The sequence below is a fragment of the Equus przewalskii genome, chromosome 8 (assembly GCF_037783145.1).
Source record: "Equus przewalskii isolate Varuska chromosome 8, EquPr2, whole genome shotgun sequence".
Taxonomy (NCBI): domain Eukaryota; kingdom Metazoa; phylum Chordata; class Mammalia; order Perissodactyla; family Equidae; genus Equus; species Equus przewalskii.
This window is the reverse complement of record NC_091838.1, coordinates 72,512,410-72,525,715: the sequence shown is the minus strand read 5'-3', so window position 1 is coordinate 72,525,715 and position 13,306 is coordinate 72,512,410. Positions and strand designations below refer to the sequence as shown.

The following is a 13,306-nucleotide window of genomic DNA, read 5'->3' as shown; positions in this document are numbered from 1 at the left end:
AAAATAAACTAACCGAAAAAGTCCAGGCAGTCAAGGGAAGAGAAATTCAGTTCGAGGCCAAATGCAGGCTGGTGGGAAGGCACCAAGTAGCAGGGCCACGTGTTCCCCTCCCCTACCTAGGACCGCATCACATGGTCCCCCTCCCCTACCTAAAACCCCAGATAAAACCCCATCTTTTCCATTTGAGGAGGTGGATCTGAGTTCTCACGCCCATCTCCTAGTCTGGCTGCCTTTCGATAATAAACCTCTTCCCTTGCCGCAAGCCTGGCATTCCAGTTTTTGGTGCTCATGAGCAACTGATAAACAAACCTGTGTTTGTTTGGTAACAAAGTGAGGGGTCAACTTTTCCGTTAGGCACAGTACCCAGGTCCCACAATACTTTCAGTGCCCATGAAAATGTTTTAATTTATTTTAAATCTGAAGAAAGTAATAAACTTTTAGGTCTAAGAGAATGTCTTAATACATAATATATTCATCTTAATACCAGTATAGCACTTTTTTCGTTTCTTTTCTGTCCAGCACTTAATGCCAAAGAGAAACTTACACATGGTTGGGAGTTGGCCGATACAATCTTAAATGACATTGGTTTGAAATCTTTACAGAGGAAAGGGCCAAGAAAGTGATCACCTGGCCTGGAGAAGAGCAGATAGAGGGGCTCCAGAGGGTCCTGCCATCAGGGCCTGCAGGGGGAGCCAGAGGCACATCCTCTCCAGCACAGGAGGAGCTGCTGTTGGACCCTCAAGAAAGATGATGGTGACTTTCGGTTGGGCTGGCTGAGAGGACCCTGAGGGGCAACCCAGAGCAGAGGCCAGCCCAATGCAAGATTCAGACTCACGGAGAGAGAGAGAGAGATGCTCTTCAAAGGAAGGGCCCTGACAAGGAAGGGTGGGGAGAGGGCTGGGGGGTGCTGTGGGGCTGCCCTCCTCCAAGGAACTGCAGGGGGAGCCCTCGTGCTCTGGACCCACCATCCTGCCAAACCTCCAACCCTCCAACCCTCCAATCCTCCAACCCTCCAACTCTCCAACCCGCCATCCCTCCATTCCCCAGGACCCGGGTCTGCAGCCCTCCCGGGTACATGATACCTCAGATGACTTTCCCAGGGCCGTGGCAGGGTGACTGTCCCAGACCCTAGGCTACAGCCCACTCAGGAACTCTCTAGAACCCCTGCCCAGGGCCACAGGGTTTCCAGCCCTGCCCCTGCTCGGGGGTCATGCCCCTGAGATGGCAGGGTCTCCTATCCAACTCTCAAACCCTGACCCTGACACATCCAGGGGTGATTCTCCAGCTTTCCACCTGGCCTTTAGACACGTGATAACAATTATGCTTTGTTTTTCTTTCTTTAATCATAGTTATACATTCACTGGTTCAAACAATCAAATTGTTTTACAAGGTTTCTTTTTAAACCTCAGACCCCACTCACCAGCCCCACTTGCTTCCATTTACCTTCCTAGGAAATCATCACTGAACTGTTTTGTTGCTTAGTTTTGTAATTACTGTTGCTATCTCTCTTTCTTAAGCAGCTTAATTCAGACATAATTCATATACCATAAAATTCACTGACGTTAGAAAGCCAGCTACCTTCTGTGTTCAGAGGTGGGGCTGCAGTTTAACCAGCTTGATTAAACACATGGGTGTGGAAACCACACAGGCCTAGATTGGGATACAGCCCCACCAGTGACCAGCTCTGTGATCCCGGCAAGGAGCTTAACCTCTTGGAGCAGCTGTTTCCACACCTTATGGAATCATCAGGAGGGATGGATGAGAACAATTGATAGAGAACATTTTGAGGAATGTTCTAGTTCTGAGACAGTATTAAATCATGGCAGTGAGGAGAATGACCTCAGGTGCCCTGTACTTACCGGCACTCAGGTGGGTGGGGAGAGGTGTGGCCAGCTGGGATGCTGTGAGTTCGACTTAATTGGTGGGAGACCAGAGTCCCAGCGCCCTAGAACGCTAGTGTGGGGTCCAACCTTCCTGCTTTACAGTGGGGACCTGAGCCTCACAGAGGCTTGATGACCTATGCACAGAGCTGGTGAGGAGCAGCTCTGGGGCCTGAAGGCATGTGGGAGGAAAAATGAGTATCGTTGCCCCCAGCACGTCTCAGGCATTTTCTCACATAGCTGCTTAATCGTCACCCTGATTCCCCAGCTCAACTTCACCAATGGTGAACTCAAACTCAGAAGGTCAGGTGACTTGCCCAAGGCCACGTAGCCAGCCAGGGGCCAGGTTGGGGTTCGCAGTCAGGGATGCCTGGTTACAAGGCTAAGGCAAAATGCCCGACTCTGGCCCTGGTGCTGAGTGTCATCCTGGGAATCCCGGTCTGTCATCTCCACAAAATCTCCTTTTCCTAGTAGCCAACGTCCTTCTCTTGGATCTCTCTTTCGTTTCAGTGTATCACATCCTATTATAGCTTTCTGGAAAAGGCAGCATGGCCAGTAATTCTTAAAAAATCTTTATCTGAAAATGCCCTTATTCTTCCTTTATATTTGATGTAGATTTATAGGTTGGAAATAACCTTCCGTCGAAAGTGAGGAAGGCGTTGCTCCCCTGCCTCTAGTTTGCTGTGTGCTTGTAGTTTAAAGTCACTTTCATGTCTGATTTTGTAAATAACCTTTGTTTTTCTCCCTGAATTTTCACTTTGTCCCACAATTCTGAAATGTCACATAAATGTGTCTGGTATGGGCCCATTTTCATCCATTTGTGTCACATTTGATGGGCTTTTTAAATCTGGAAACTCATATCCTCGTTATGGGATATTCTCTTTAATTATTTCATTGATTATTTCCTCTATGCCTTTTTCTTTTTGTATGCGTGTTCTCTTTCTTTGAAACTTGTTTTATCCAGACTGGTAGGCTTTCTAAACTTCTCTTTCAAATTTCTTATCTTTTCTGTCTTATTTTTCATCTTGTGAGTTTTTGCTGTACTTCTTGGGGAATTTTCTCAACTTTCTCTTCTAATCATTCTGTTGAGTTTTTATTTCTGTTATAATAGTTTTAATTTCTAAGAGCTCTTTTTTATTCCGTCAGTGTTCCTTTTAAAATAGCAACCCGTTATTGCAATATTTTTTCTCCTATTTTTCTGATGATGTTGATGGTATTCAAACATATGGTATATATACTTTCCTCTTTCTGCGTGGTCTGATTTCTCTGAGCAGATTTTTCATTTGTTTCTCAGGTGTCTGGTGATGCTTCTCTGCTCTTGTTTTGGAGAGAGGGGTCAAAAATCAGCCTGGAGGCTTGAGCAGGTGGGGAGTGCTTATTAACTATGAGCTTCAGTAGAGGGAAACAGCACTCAGTTTGGTTGCACATTAGAATGGCCTGGGGAGATTCTGAATCTTTCTATGCCCACTCTCACCACAAAACAATTAAATCAGAGTTGTGGGTGTGGGACCCCAGCATCAGTATTTTTTACAGCCCCTTAACTGATTCCTGTGTGCATCTAAGGCTGATAACTTCTTCTGTGCTGTTTCCTTGGGGGAAACCAGATGTCCATATCAGTAGGTCTTTATCTTAGGCTGGGTCTCCAGGGAAGAAACTTCTAGTTTCCTGCCTGGAAGGTAAAGTCCTGGTTGCCTGCCTTTTGGGAGCCCAGTGGGAGAAGAGGATGGACATGGCCTTCGTATGTAGATGGTCACTTATTCCTTTGGTTTTCAATTTGATACTCTAGCTCACAAAACTCTAAGATCGAGGAATAACCTGTAAGACTTGAAGGTCAAATTCCCTGCCCTGGGAAGTCTACCTTCTGACCTTGGGATGGTCTCCAAGATGCTACATAATATGGTCCAGAGGATGGGATTCTGAGGCTGGAGCCTGGAATGATCCACCCACAATGATATGTTGGATGAACTTGGGCTGGTCACTTTCCAGACCTCAGGCTGGTTGTGTCACATGGTGAATTGATCTCACTAAGCCCTCCTGACCTTGGAGAGAGGTGAGATGTGATGATGAAGGTCATGATATTTGAAAGGTTTTGGAAAGTTGCATCTAACCCATCACTTTCACAAGGTCTGGAGCCAAATCTGTGACTCTCCCACATTTTCCCCAAATTGCTCTTACCCTTTATGGCTTCAAGGTGGTAACGATGTGGAGCCTCGACATGAGCCATAGGTCTCTTGAGTCCTTGCACATCTCATTGTGGATGGTGGCACCAAAGCCAACCAAATGATCCAAGAGGTTCCGATCCAGGTAGGGGAGACTGGTATTATTGGTAATACAATAATAATAATAACAATAATAATAATAATAATATTGTTATATAATTTTGTCTGTGTCTTTTGAGTCTCTAGATGATTAACCAAGGGTGGAGGTGAGGGCTCTTTACCTCTTCCAGGGGATTCCAGGCATCCTCAGTATGTGGGGCTGCACTCTCAGGCCCTGGTCATTGTACCTGGGGCCAGTGTTCTGTATCTCAGACATCCTTCTCATTCCCCTGTGATCACCCCCATTCCTCCTCCCTCCTGTATCTTGGTAGCCATATTTCCTAAACATTCCCATTTACAACTTTGATCAGACTTGGGCAGCTGTGGGACCCTCTCACCATGTCCATGTGGTCCTGTAGAGTCCCTCGGTCCCTTAGCATGGCCAGGATATTATGGGATATAGCATCCTGAACATCCTTTGAGAGCTGGACCAGTGACTCCATTTCCTGGGTAATCTCCTCTTGCAGGTGCTTGAACTCTACCCTCAGGCATCAACATCAACTAAAAAATGGGAACAATTCTTAGATTAGAACATTCCTGGGATTATAAGCCCTTCCCCATCAATATGAGCCAGCATCTTTATCCCTTTATCTACCAAACCAAAGTGTCTCTGTGGATGGCATGTTTGAGTTCTGGGGATGGAGCTGTCATAACAGGCTAGAAAGATGAGCAATCCCAGTGCTCTGAAATGAGGGGGCCAAATTCAAGGAGGAGGGAATATTCTGGAAAATGATCTTGGGAAGTGGAAGAGAATGTCCCAGTGCTCATTTCTGGGACGTGTGCGTACAGCTGGGACAGCAGCACTGGCCACACAGCTGAGCAGTTGCCCTCTGTGAAATGACAGGGTTTTCTCCTCCTGTTCTCACACAACCCAGTCCACCGACCTAAGCAGATGGAAAGCCAAAGCTGAACATCAAAATATTCTCCCATTGGAGTACTGTTCATTTGTTTCCAGCTTCTTTGTCCGCTGGACTTGGACTCATGACCTGGGTGGAGCCTCGGTCTCCTCGAGGACTAATGCATGGATCTTGGGAAAGTTAGTTCACGTCTCCATTTGTTTTGTTTTTGGCTCCTAAATCTCTTAAGTGAGGATACATTACACATAGAATACACTGTGTGTGAAAGCCCAATATAACACTCACACGAAATTTTATGTCCCTGAATCACAGTTCATGCTGAGTAAATGTTTGATAAATTAATTTGTTTAATTAATTTGAAAAAGTATAGTTGGCTCTCGTGAGTGAGTGATGTACATCATATGTGCTTGAGGATATTTAGATCTGAATCCATAAAACTTTCTGCTCAGGGTCTCGCAGTATTTGGGGACTTTAACCGCCATGTTTCCGTGTTAGTGATCCCTTGTTTCCTCCAGCCATAAAACTGCACATGTACATAGTACAGCAGCCACTCTTCTGGAGTTTCCAGAATCCATCACTTACCCAAAGCATGATATAATCTCAAATAACTAAATCTATTTCCCGTTTTATCAATATCGAATAATCCCATATATTGAAATACTAGAATGAGGATGTTAGAACATACTCTTGGGTCAGGAGTCAGGATTCTTTGGCACATGAGAAGTGGGAAGCAATAATCCCATCGATCTTGCCCTGAAGACAGGTCCTAATAGGATCCAGAGCCCCTAGGAAGTGAGGCTGGGCTGGCTGTGCTCTTGGTGTCCCCATCCCCCTTCAGGACAACCCTGTACCTTGACACAAGTATTCCAAGGGATAAAGCATTTCCCTAAAATGTTCCCACTACTGAATTCCTGCAGCACAGGACTGTTGAGCAGTTCCACGGTCTCTGTCACCACATGTAGGTTCACAGATGTTTTCTAACACTGCTTCAGAAATGATGGCTCTGGATCCAAAGCTTTCCTGGGGATGAAAGGGAGGAGAAGGGTAGTGTGGGAAGGGATGTCTTCCTGGGTTACTCTCCTCAGGACCTGGAAAGGGTGCAGAGCCTGTGGACTTTGACAGGTGATTCCTCAATGGGTAGTTTCTAGGTTAAGTTACCTAAAGCAACAGAATATCTCTGCTATGCATGGTGGAAGGGCCTCCATCTTCTGATGGGTGTACACGTATGAGAGAATGCATGCCATAACGTGAAAGGTATCTACATTTTCCAAAATTCTATTGGTCCTGGTAGGGGCTACTTTATAGGGTTCCAGCAATAGGGCCTCTCACCAGAAGAGGCTAGAAGTAGACAAGTCCACATGGTTGAGAAGAGTCTTCAGGAGATCCTACTGTTGAAACCAGGGAAACCCACATCCATCACTGTCCAGAGGCACAGTCAGGGCGGGATGTGGAGCAGACAAAGCAGGGAGGATTCTGGGTGATTTTTCTTGACTAGCACAGGTGGATGTTTATGGAGTCACCGTCCTTGGTAGGTGATTGGAAGGGCTGACTTGAAGATACAGATTCAGGGAAGATGTGAGAGGTTTGAAGGACTGAAGACAAATTTCATGTCCATTTAAGTCTGAGACCCAACTCTGATTCTACTCAAGGCCCCACTGGGGTTGGTGCCCTGGATGACAGCCGTGTGGAACACTGAGGGACCCTTAACTTGCTTTTCAGTGGAGGAGGTCACTGAGCATGCAGTAATGGGTCTTCCCATTGCTCTTGGGAAATTCAAGCCCCTTATGCGGCTCTAAGGTGCTATGCCATCTGATATTTACTTACCTCCAAGGCTCATTTTATATCACCTTCATCCTGGTTGGCTAAGCTTCAGCCTCGCTGGCCTCCCCCTAGTCTTGAAAACCCAGCTCTGTCCTGTCCCAGGGCTTTCAAACCCCTCATCTGGACCCGTTTCCTCTTGCTCTCGTTTCCTTCATTCTTTAGGTCTGAGCTCAACTGTTAGCTCCACAGAGAGACCCAAACAGACTCCCTTCCCTCCAGCCAGTCTCTTCCACCTCCTGCTTACCTTAGAGCTCCCATCACAGTCTGTGACCACCTTTGTAGCTGAAACACATTACATGGCCTGCATCCAATTTATTCAAAGTATCTGACTGCCTTTTCTTTTCCATATTTAAATGTTTGACCTCAGGCTTACTTATTTTACTTGGAGCTAGCTGACAAAATTTATCTTAGAAATTGCAGCCGCTTTAGCTAATGAAAGAAATATTAAGAAGAAAAATATTTTTTTTCTCTTTGTGAACAGCTACAGAAACCCAGATACTCCTTAGCACCATAAACAGTCTTTGCAAATGTTATTTCTAGTAAGGGCCTTGCAAGACCCCAGGAATACAGAAATTGTGCAGCGCCCTGTCAAAGTAACTTTTGGTCTCTCTAAGCAGTCTATGATTTTAACTAGTTGCTTATTTAATTTGTTGCCTTTGTAAAAATACTATTTAAATTGACATCTCTGCTTTTAAAAGGCATGAAGACTTAAGAAGTTCTTTGTTAAGCTCTTAGAGGATCATTAGACATTCATCTTTGCCTGTGTCCACGGAGATAAATTAAATCCCAGGGCACTGTTGCGTACTTTATTACACAGAGTTTCAGAGTCGTTGTCTCATTTAATTTAAATTATTTGTTATTTGTTTTTTATGCTTGTTTCCTCACTCTTAGCCCTTTGCCTGTCCACACTAAATATAAGTGGTTTTAGGTCAGAGATTTTTATGTGTTTTGTTATTAATTCATCCCCATATAATAGCACAGCAATGAGTAATTACTGTGTTAATAACTATATATTAGATAACTAATAACTATTAGTTGAATGAATAAATGAATGAATGAATACCCAAGAAGAGCATCATAATCTGGGATGTCGTTTTCTTCATTCTGAGCCTCAGCAACAAGTGGATGCCTCTTGGTCCATGAGGAGAGCACCTTCTGGGGCTCTGCCAACCTGTTGCCTTCCCCTCCCATGGTCTCATCTCTTATGAAGGTCTGCCCAGCTATGAGGTGGGATAACAACAGACTGAAATGCGAAGGAGGATCTACGAGACTCAGGAGCTACCCCACACACTCATTTCTAGCCCAATGGTATTATATCCAAATGAGTCTTCCGCTCTTGGACCACAGCATCACTGAAGAAGAATGGTCCTGTCATGACAGTTTCTGGGGACAGAGAAGATGATCTTGGGTTTAGCCAAGAAATTCACTGGAAGAGCTAGTGTGGGAAATGGAGTAACAGTCCTATTTTTCCCCAACCCTCCTCCTCATTTAAATCTCTCAGTCAAGAAGCTAACTAATCAATTGATATTTTAAGTGTACATTACTGCTGAGGATGAATGTTTGAATCTACCAAGGGGTTAGAGAGCAGGGATAACGTCCCGACCCTAAGAAATGGTGACATCACTTGTATACTGGTCCTGGAGACCCACGGCATCATCTTTACAGGCACATGGTCTCCTGCAGCAGCCACAGCAAACAGCCCAAGGAGGAAGCACACTGGGGCAGAAAGTGTTTGCGTTTGGAGCCAGACAGGCCTGCGTGTGGACCCTGGCTCTTCCAGTTCCCAGGTGTGTGATGTGGAACTAATTATTTTGTAAGCTTGTTATGTAAACTGGAGATAACGTCCCTGACTTAGGAGGCTGCTGTATTAAATGAACTAATAAATGTCTGGGTTCAGGTAAGTAGTAGATTCTCAAATAATCTTGGTTCCTTGCCCCATGCCTTTAGGCAAGGCTCATCCTGAGATCTCCCTATGTGGATGACTCAGGGATTCTTGCATACTGCACCACTTCACCCCGAGTGCTCTTGTTTTTCACTCTTTGCCTTCTTTGCCTCTGGTTGACAACACCGGACTAAAAAACTTGGCTCCTGGATGTCCATGAGGGTGTATTTAACTGGAACATCAGGTTGTTTCCAGAACAGTAAGTGATTCTTCCTCTTTTCATATAATATTACAAAGTGATGGAATTTGTTGTCATTCAACAGGTGTTGACAGGCCGTCATTGTCTCCAAGATTTGACCCAATTCTCGCTAATTCTCTCAAACCTAGAGTGCATATTGCTAGGAGTTGATAGAAGGGGAGTGCAAACTTCATTTGGGAAGTGGAAGAAAGTGGGTAACCTCTCATGGATCTTTGATATTTCTCCTAAAGAAAAGAACATATATATGAGATTAACTTAGGTCTTTAACTTAGATTAGTGACTAGACAATTCTCTTAACTTTGGTATTCTAAACAGAGTTTTGGCTTCTGAAAGAAGCACCGCTGTCAACTTAATTGCTATTTATGGCCAGTGTAGAAAAGTCTGTGTATCTCTCAACCCCAAACCAAGGATGCTCTAAAGGCCCAGCAAAGGCTCAACACTGTCACCAACTGGCGGGCCAGATGGCAGGTTGGGTTTCTGTTGAAAATTCATTGGTAGTGGTGGAGGGGATGGCAGTGTTTCCCATTTGAAAGTGAAGGCCTCACTGAGAAGTGACATTTGAACAAAGACTTAAACTGAAACAAAGAGTGGGGATTGAACTACGTAACTAGTTGGGGGAAAGAATTCCATGGAGAGGAATTGGCAAGTGCAAGACTGTGAGGAAGGAATACCTGTCATAAGAACAGCAGGAATGAGTGAGAGAATTCCTCAGAAAGTGAGGGCAAGCTGGTGCAGGCCCCTGTTGGTCATAGTCATGACTTTTTTTTCCTGGAATTGGGATGGGCATCTATTGGAGGAGTTTGAGCTCCCGAGTGAAAAATTGAATGCATCTTTTGAGAAGTCATGTGTCTTCTGTGTTGACCATCGATGCAGGAAGGCTGTAAGGGCAGAAGTAGGGAGTCTAGTTAGGAGGGATTACAATAACCCAGATGATGGTGGAGGGGGCCAGGGTGTTGGCACTGGAAGTGTTACTGCTGACAAACGTAGGTTCTTTACCTACCACACAAGAGGGGCCAAATAAAAACTGGAATGCTAGGCTTATGGCAAGGAAGGGGTTTTTATTTTGGGTGATATCATCCATGAGACAAGAGTGAGCCCTCAGATTTGTCTCATTTTGTCTTGTCACCCTGAAAGATGGGAGGCCAGGGATTTTAAAGGTTTGTGAGGAATGTGGATGTTTGTGGAAGGCAGGGAGTCAGTGGCCTTGATGGTTGGAGTTTTCCCACCAGCCTCTGTTTGGCCTTGGGAGGCATCTTACAGGGAGGAGGATGATAAGGGAATTTGCAGGTGGGCAACCTTGGCTGTTTGTCTCTATGGGGGATAGTGGATTCTGGAGCCAGGAAGCCAGGGAGTAAGCAGGGAATGAGTGCTTTTGGTTTTAACCCCATATATGCTGAGTTTAATGTAGGGCAACTGATATCAGGGCTAGCATCAGAAGTGATGAGGAGTGATCAGATCCTGGTCTACACTGAAGAGAGAGCCAATGTCTACAAAAAGAGTGATTGGGCTACGTGGCTTCCATGGCTCCCTAAATCTCTGATACTCAGAAAGAATCAGGAAATTGCTATGTATACATCAAAAAAATAATTCTGAAACAGGTTGTTTGTTAGGGATTCAGTTGAGCAAGGGAAGTTAAGGACTGGTAGACATTGAGGAAGCAAGAAGGTGAGATGGAGGAACCTTGAGTCACAGAAAATAAAGGGGAGCTGGCATGTAAAGTCCAGAGGATAAATTATATGTACATTTGTCACTGTATATGCTCTCAGTGTACTTGTAAGGACAAGTTTATTTTTCATTTTTTCTTTATTTGTCCATTTTAAAAAATGTGTATTGTCTGTCTCCCCACACTAAGTGTCAGTCTTTGGAGTCAGGATTCTGTCTTACTAACATCTATACTCCCAGCACTAGAATCCTGACAAAGTGCAGACAGTATAGACCCGGAACCTAGAAACTGTGGCTGGTACTCAGTAACTGTTTGTTGACTGACTGGTTCAGTGAGGGGAGAGCTTCCAGAAACTTAAATTATTCTGCATAAGAAAGGGGAGAGAGAATGGGGGAGAGAGCAGAGATCAAGATCAAAATGGCTGAAACTTGTAAGACCTTGCAGGTAGAGGAGGAAGAGGAAGGGGCAGGCAGAGAAGCAGGAGTGAGTCATGAAGGGGGAAGGAGCGCCCCAGAGAAGAGATCTGCCTGAAAACCTGTGGCCAAAGCTAACCTGAAAAGTTAAATGATGGACAATTTTCAAGAAAATAATGTGAGCTGTGCAATGGCCATGGACATTTCCCTGTGAAATCTTAAGTAAATCTGTTACTGCACAAAATTGAGGTTCTCTTGCCTGATGCGCACAAAGGCAATTAAGTACGGCATCAGACCTTGGAAAAAGAGATCAACTTTATTCTGAGAGATCAGATGGGCCTACAGGAAGAACAGTGGGCATGTGCCGTCAGATCTGTCTCCCTGAGTCAGGATTTGGGGCAAACTTTAAGCGATAAGGAGAACAGGCCGGCACATGGAACATGGTGGGACTGGTTTTGATTGGTGGGCTTCAAGCATTTATGCCGAGGTTCTAAACATTTACGATGAGGTGGAGAAGGAATTTGAACACCAGATCTTCCTGAAGGAGGGACCCCTCACTTGGATAAGAGTCTGACTTCCAAGTTCTGGTCGTGCCTGGTCCTTGGGTTCCATGGAAAGGGGGATCTTCGGTTTTGTGGTCAAGTCAACATTTCTTCTTTTGTGCATGACCTGGCTAAGTGACTTTGCAAATTTTCTCAAAGCAATTCTTGATCATTCTGTGGTTAAGAGATGGGGTCAGTTGAACCTGTCCTGGAGGGCCTGTGATTAAAATTGAAATTGCTTCCTAACTTGGCCACTACAGCATGGGATGACGAGCTTCCCTACTATATGTGCAAAAATTGAAGACTCCTGTTGTGAGGTTTGGCAGGAGTGAAGCAATGGCAGCTGTGGAGACAAAACAGATGAATGCTACCTACACACCAGCAGGATTTCTTTCAGCAGGAATTTGGAGTTTTTTCTCATGCTTTCCAGGATTGCTGCTTCCCCAACAAGAGGCAGCATAGGAGGGTCAAGGATCCTTAACTGCTGCTGGGCATTTGATGTCCCAGATTTTCCCCTTTTGCCCTTCCTCTGGAATGCTGCAAGGTGCTTCTGGATGGAGAGCAAGGAAAGGTGTAAGTGAAACTATCAGCTGTTTATTATGATGACCTTGGCTGTAAATCTCATCAGCTCTAAGCCTAATAAAAAAAACAAACCTCAGGGTTCACTGGACTCACACAACTCTACCAAAACAGGTAAGTTTTCCCTGGCTTCTAGATTATCTAACAGCAGGGCATGGCCCCTGGCATATTGGTGTGTGGAAGAGTGGTGTATGTAACTAAAATTTTACATTTCAAGGCTATTGCTTTTACAATGCAAATTATAGAAAGTAAAACTCAATTTTCGTAAATCTTTTGCTCTGGTGGTCTTATGGAGAAGGCACACTGTGACCTATGTCCTGAAAGCAGTGGATAGCAGATTCCCAAGGTAGAGAAGGGTAGGCATGGAACTTTTATTAATGTTCAAAGAAGAAAAAAATGAAATAAATCCATTGTGAAATACTGTCAACCGAAAGGAATGTTGTATTTTTGAGTGTCAGTCCCAGGATATTACAAATACTTGCAGCTGTGGCCTTCCTGTTCATACAGTTTTCATCTGCTATAAGGATTTTATTTAATCCTATTATTCTACAGGGAGTAACTGGAAGGAGAATGGGTTTGGGGCAAGTTGTTTTTGTCCTCTTTGAAAATCTCCTTTTTATTTATCTTTAAGATAAAGATTATTGTAAGATTGGATTATATAACACATGCATAGCACTTGACACAACGGGGTGTTACAAAGGTTAGTTCCTGTGGTGCAGATCTCCACATCTAGGCGCTTCAGGGGCTCTCCCCAGCCCCTGGCACTGTACCTGTCCTTTATCCTGAATCTTACTTCTATCTTTCTTGCTGATCCTCAGTTACATTACACATACACAGCATTTAAGATGGAACATGAGCCAGACAAGTTGTTCCAGCCACATAACTGGAAATCCATAAATCAAAGACTGGTTCAACCAGTTCTCTTTGAGTCAGGAAAAGAGTATTGCTCCCAAAGATCTCTCTTTACTCTGCTCCGGGAACGCCTAGCGTATGTATATATAATCAAATGTTGCCTGATTCTGGTCCATAAACTTTGGAGGGGAAGGACTTGAGAGCTAAGATTCTGTGATCCAGAACTCAGCTGTCACCTTG

The 13,306-nt window shown here is 44.6% G+C and overlaps 1 protein-coding gene across 3 annotated transcripts in view; it reads left to right on the top strand.

The window, feature by feature from the left end:
- Positions 1 to 13,306, top strand: part of LOC103543941 (gasdermin-C-like) — an 88,186-nt gene that overhangs the window by 50,163 nt on the left and 24,717 nt on the right. The gene's annotated exons all lie outside the window — the stretch shown is intronic.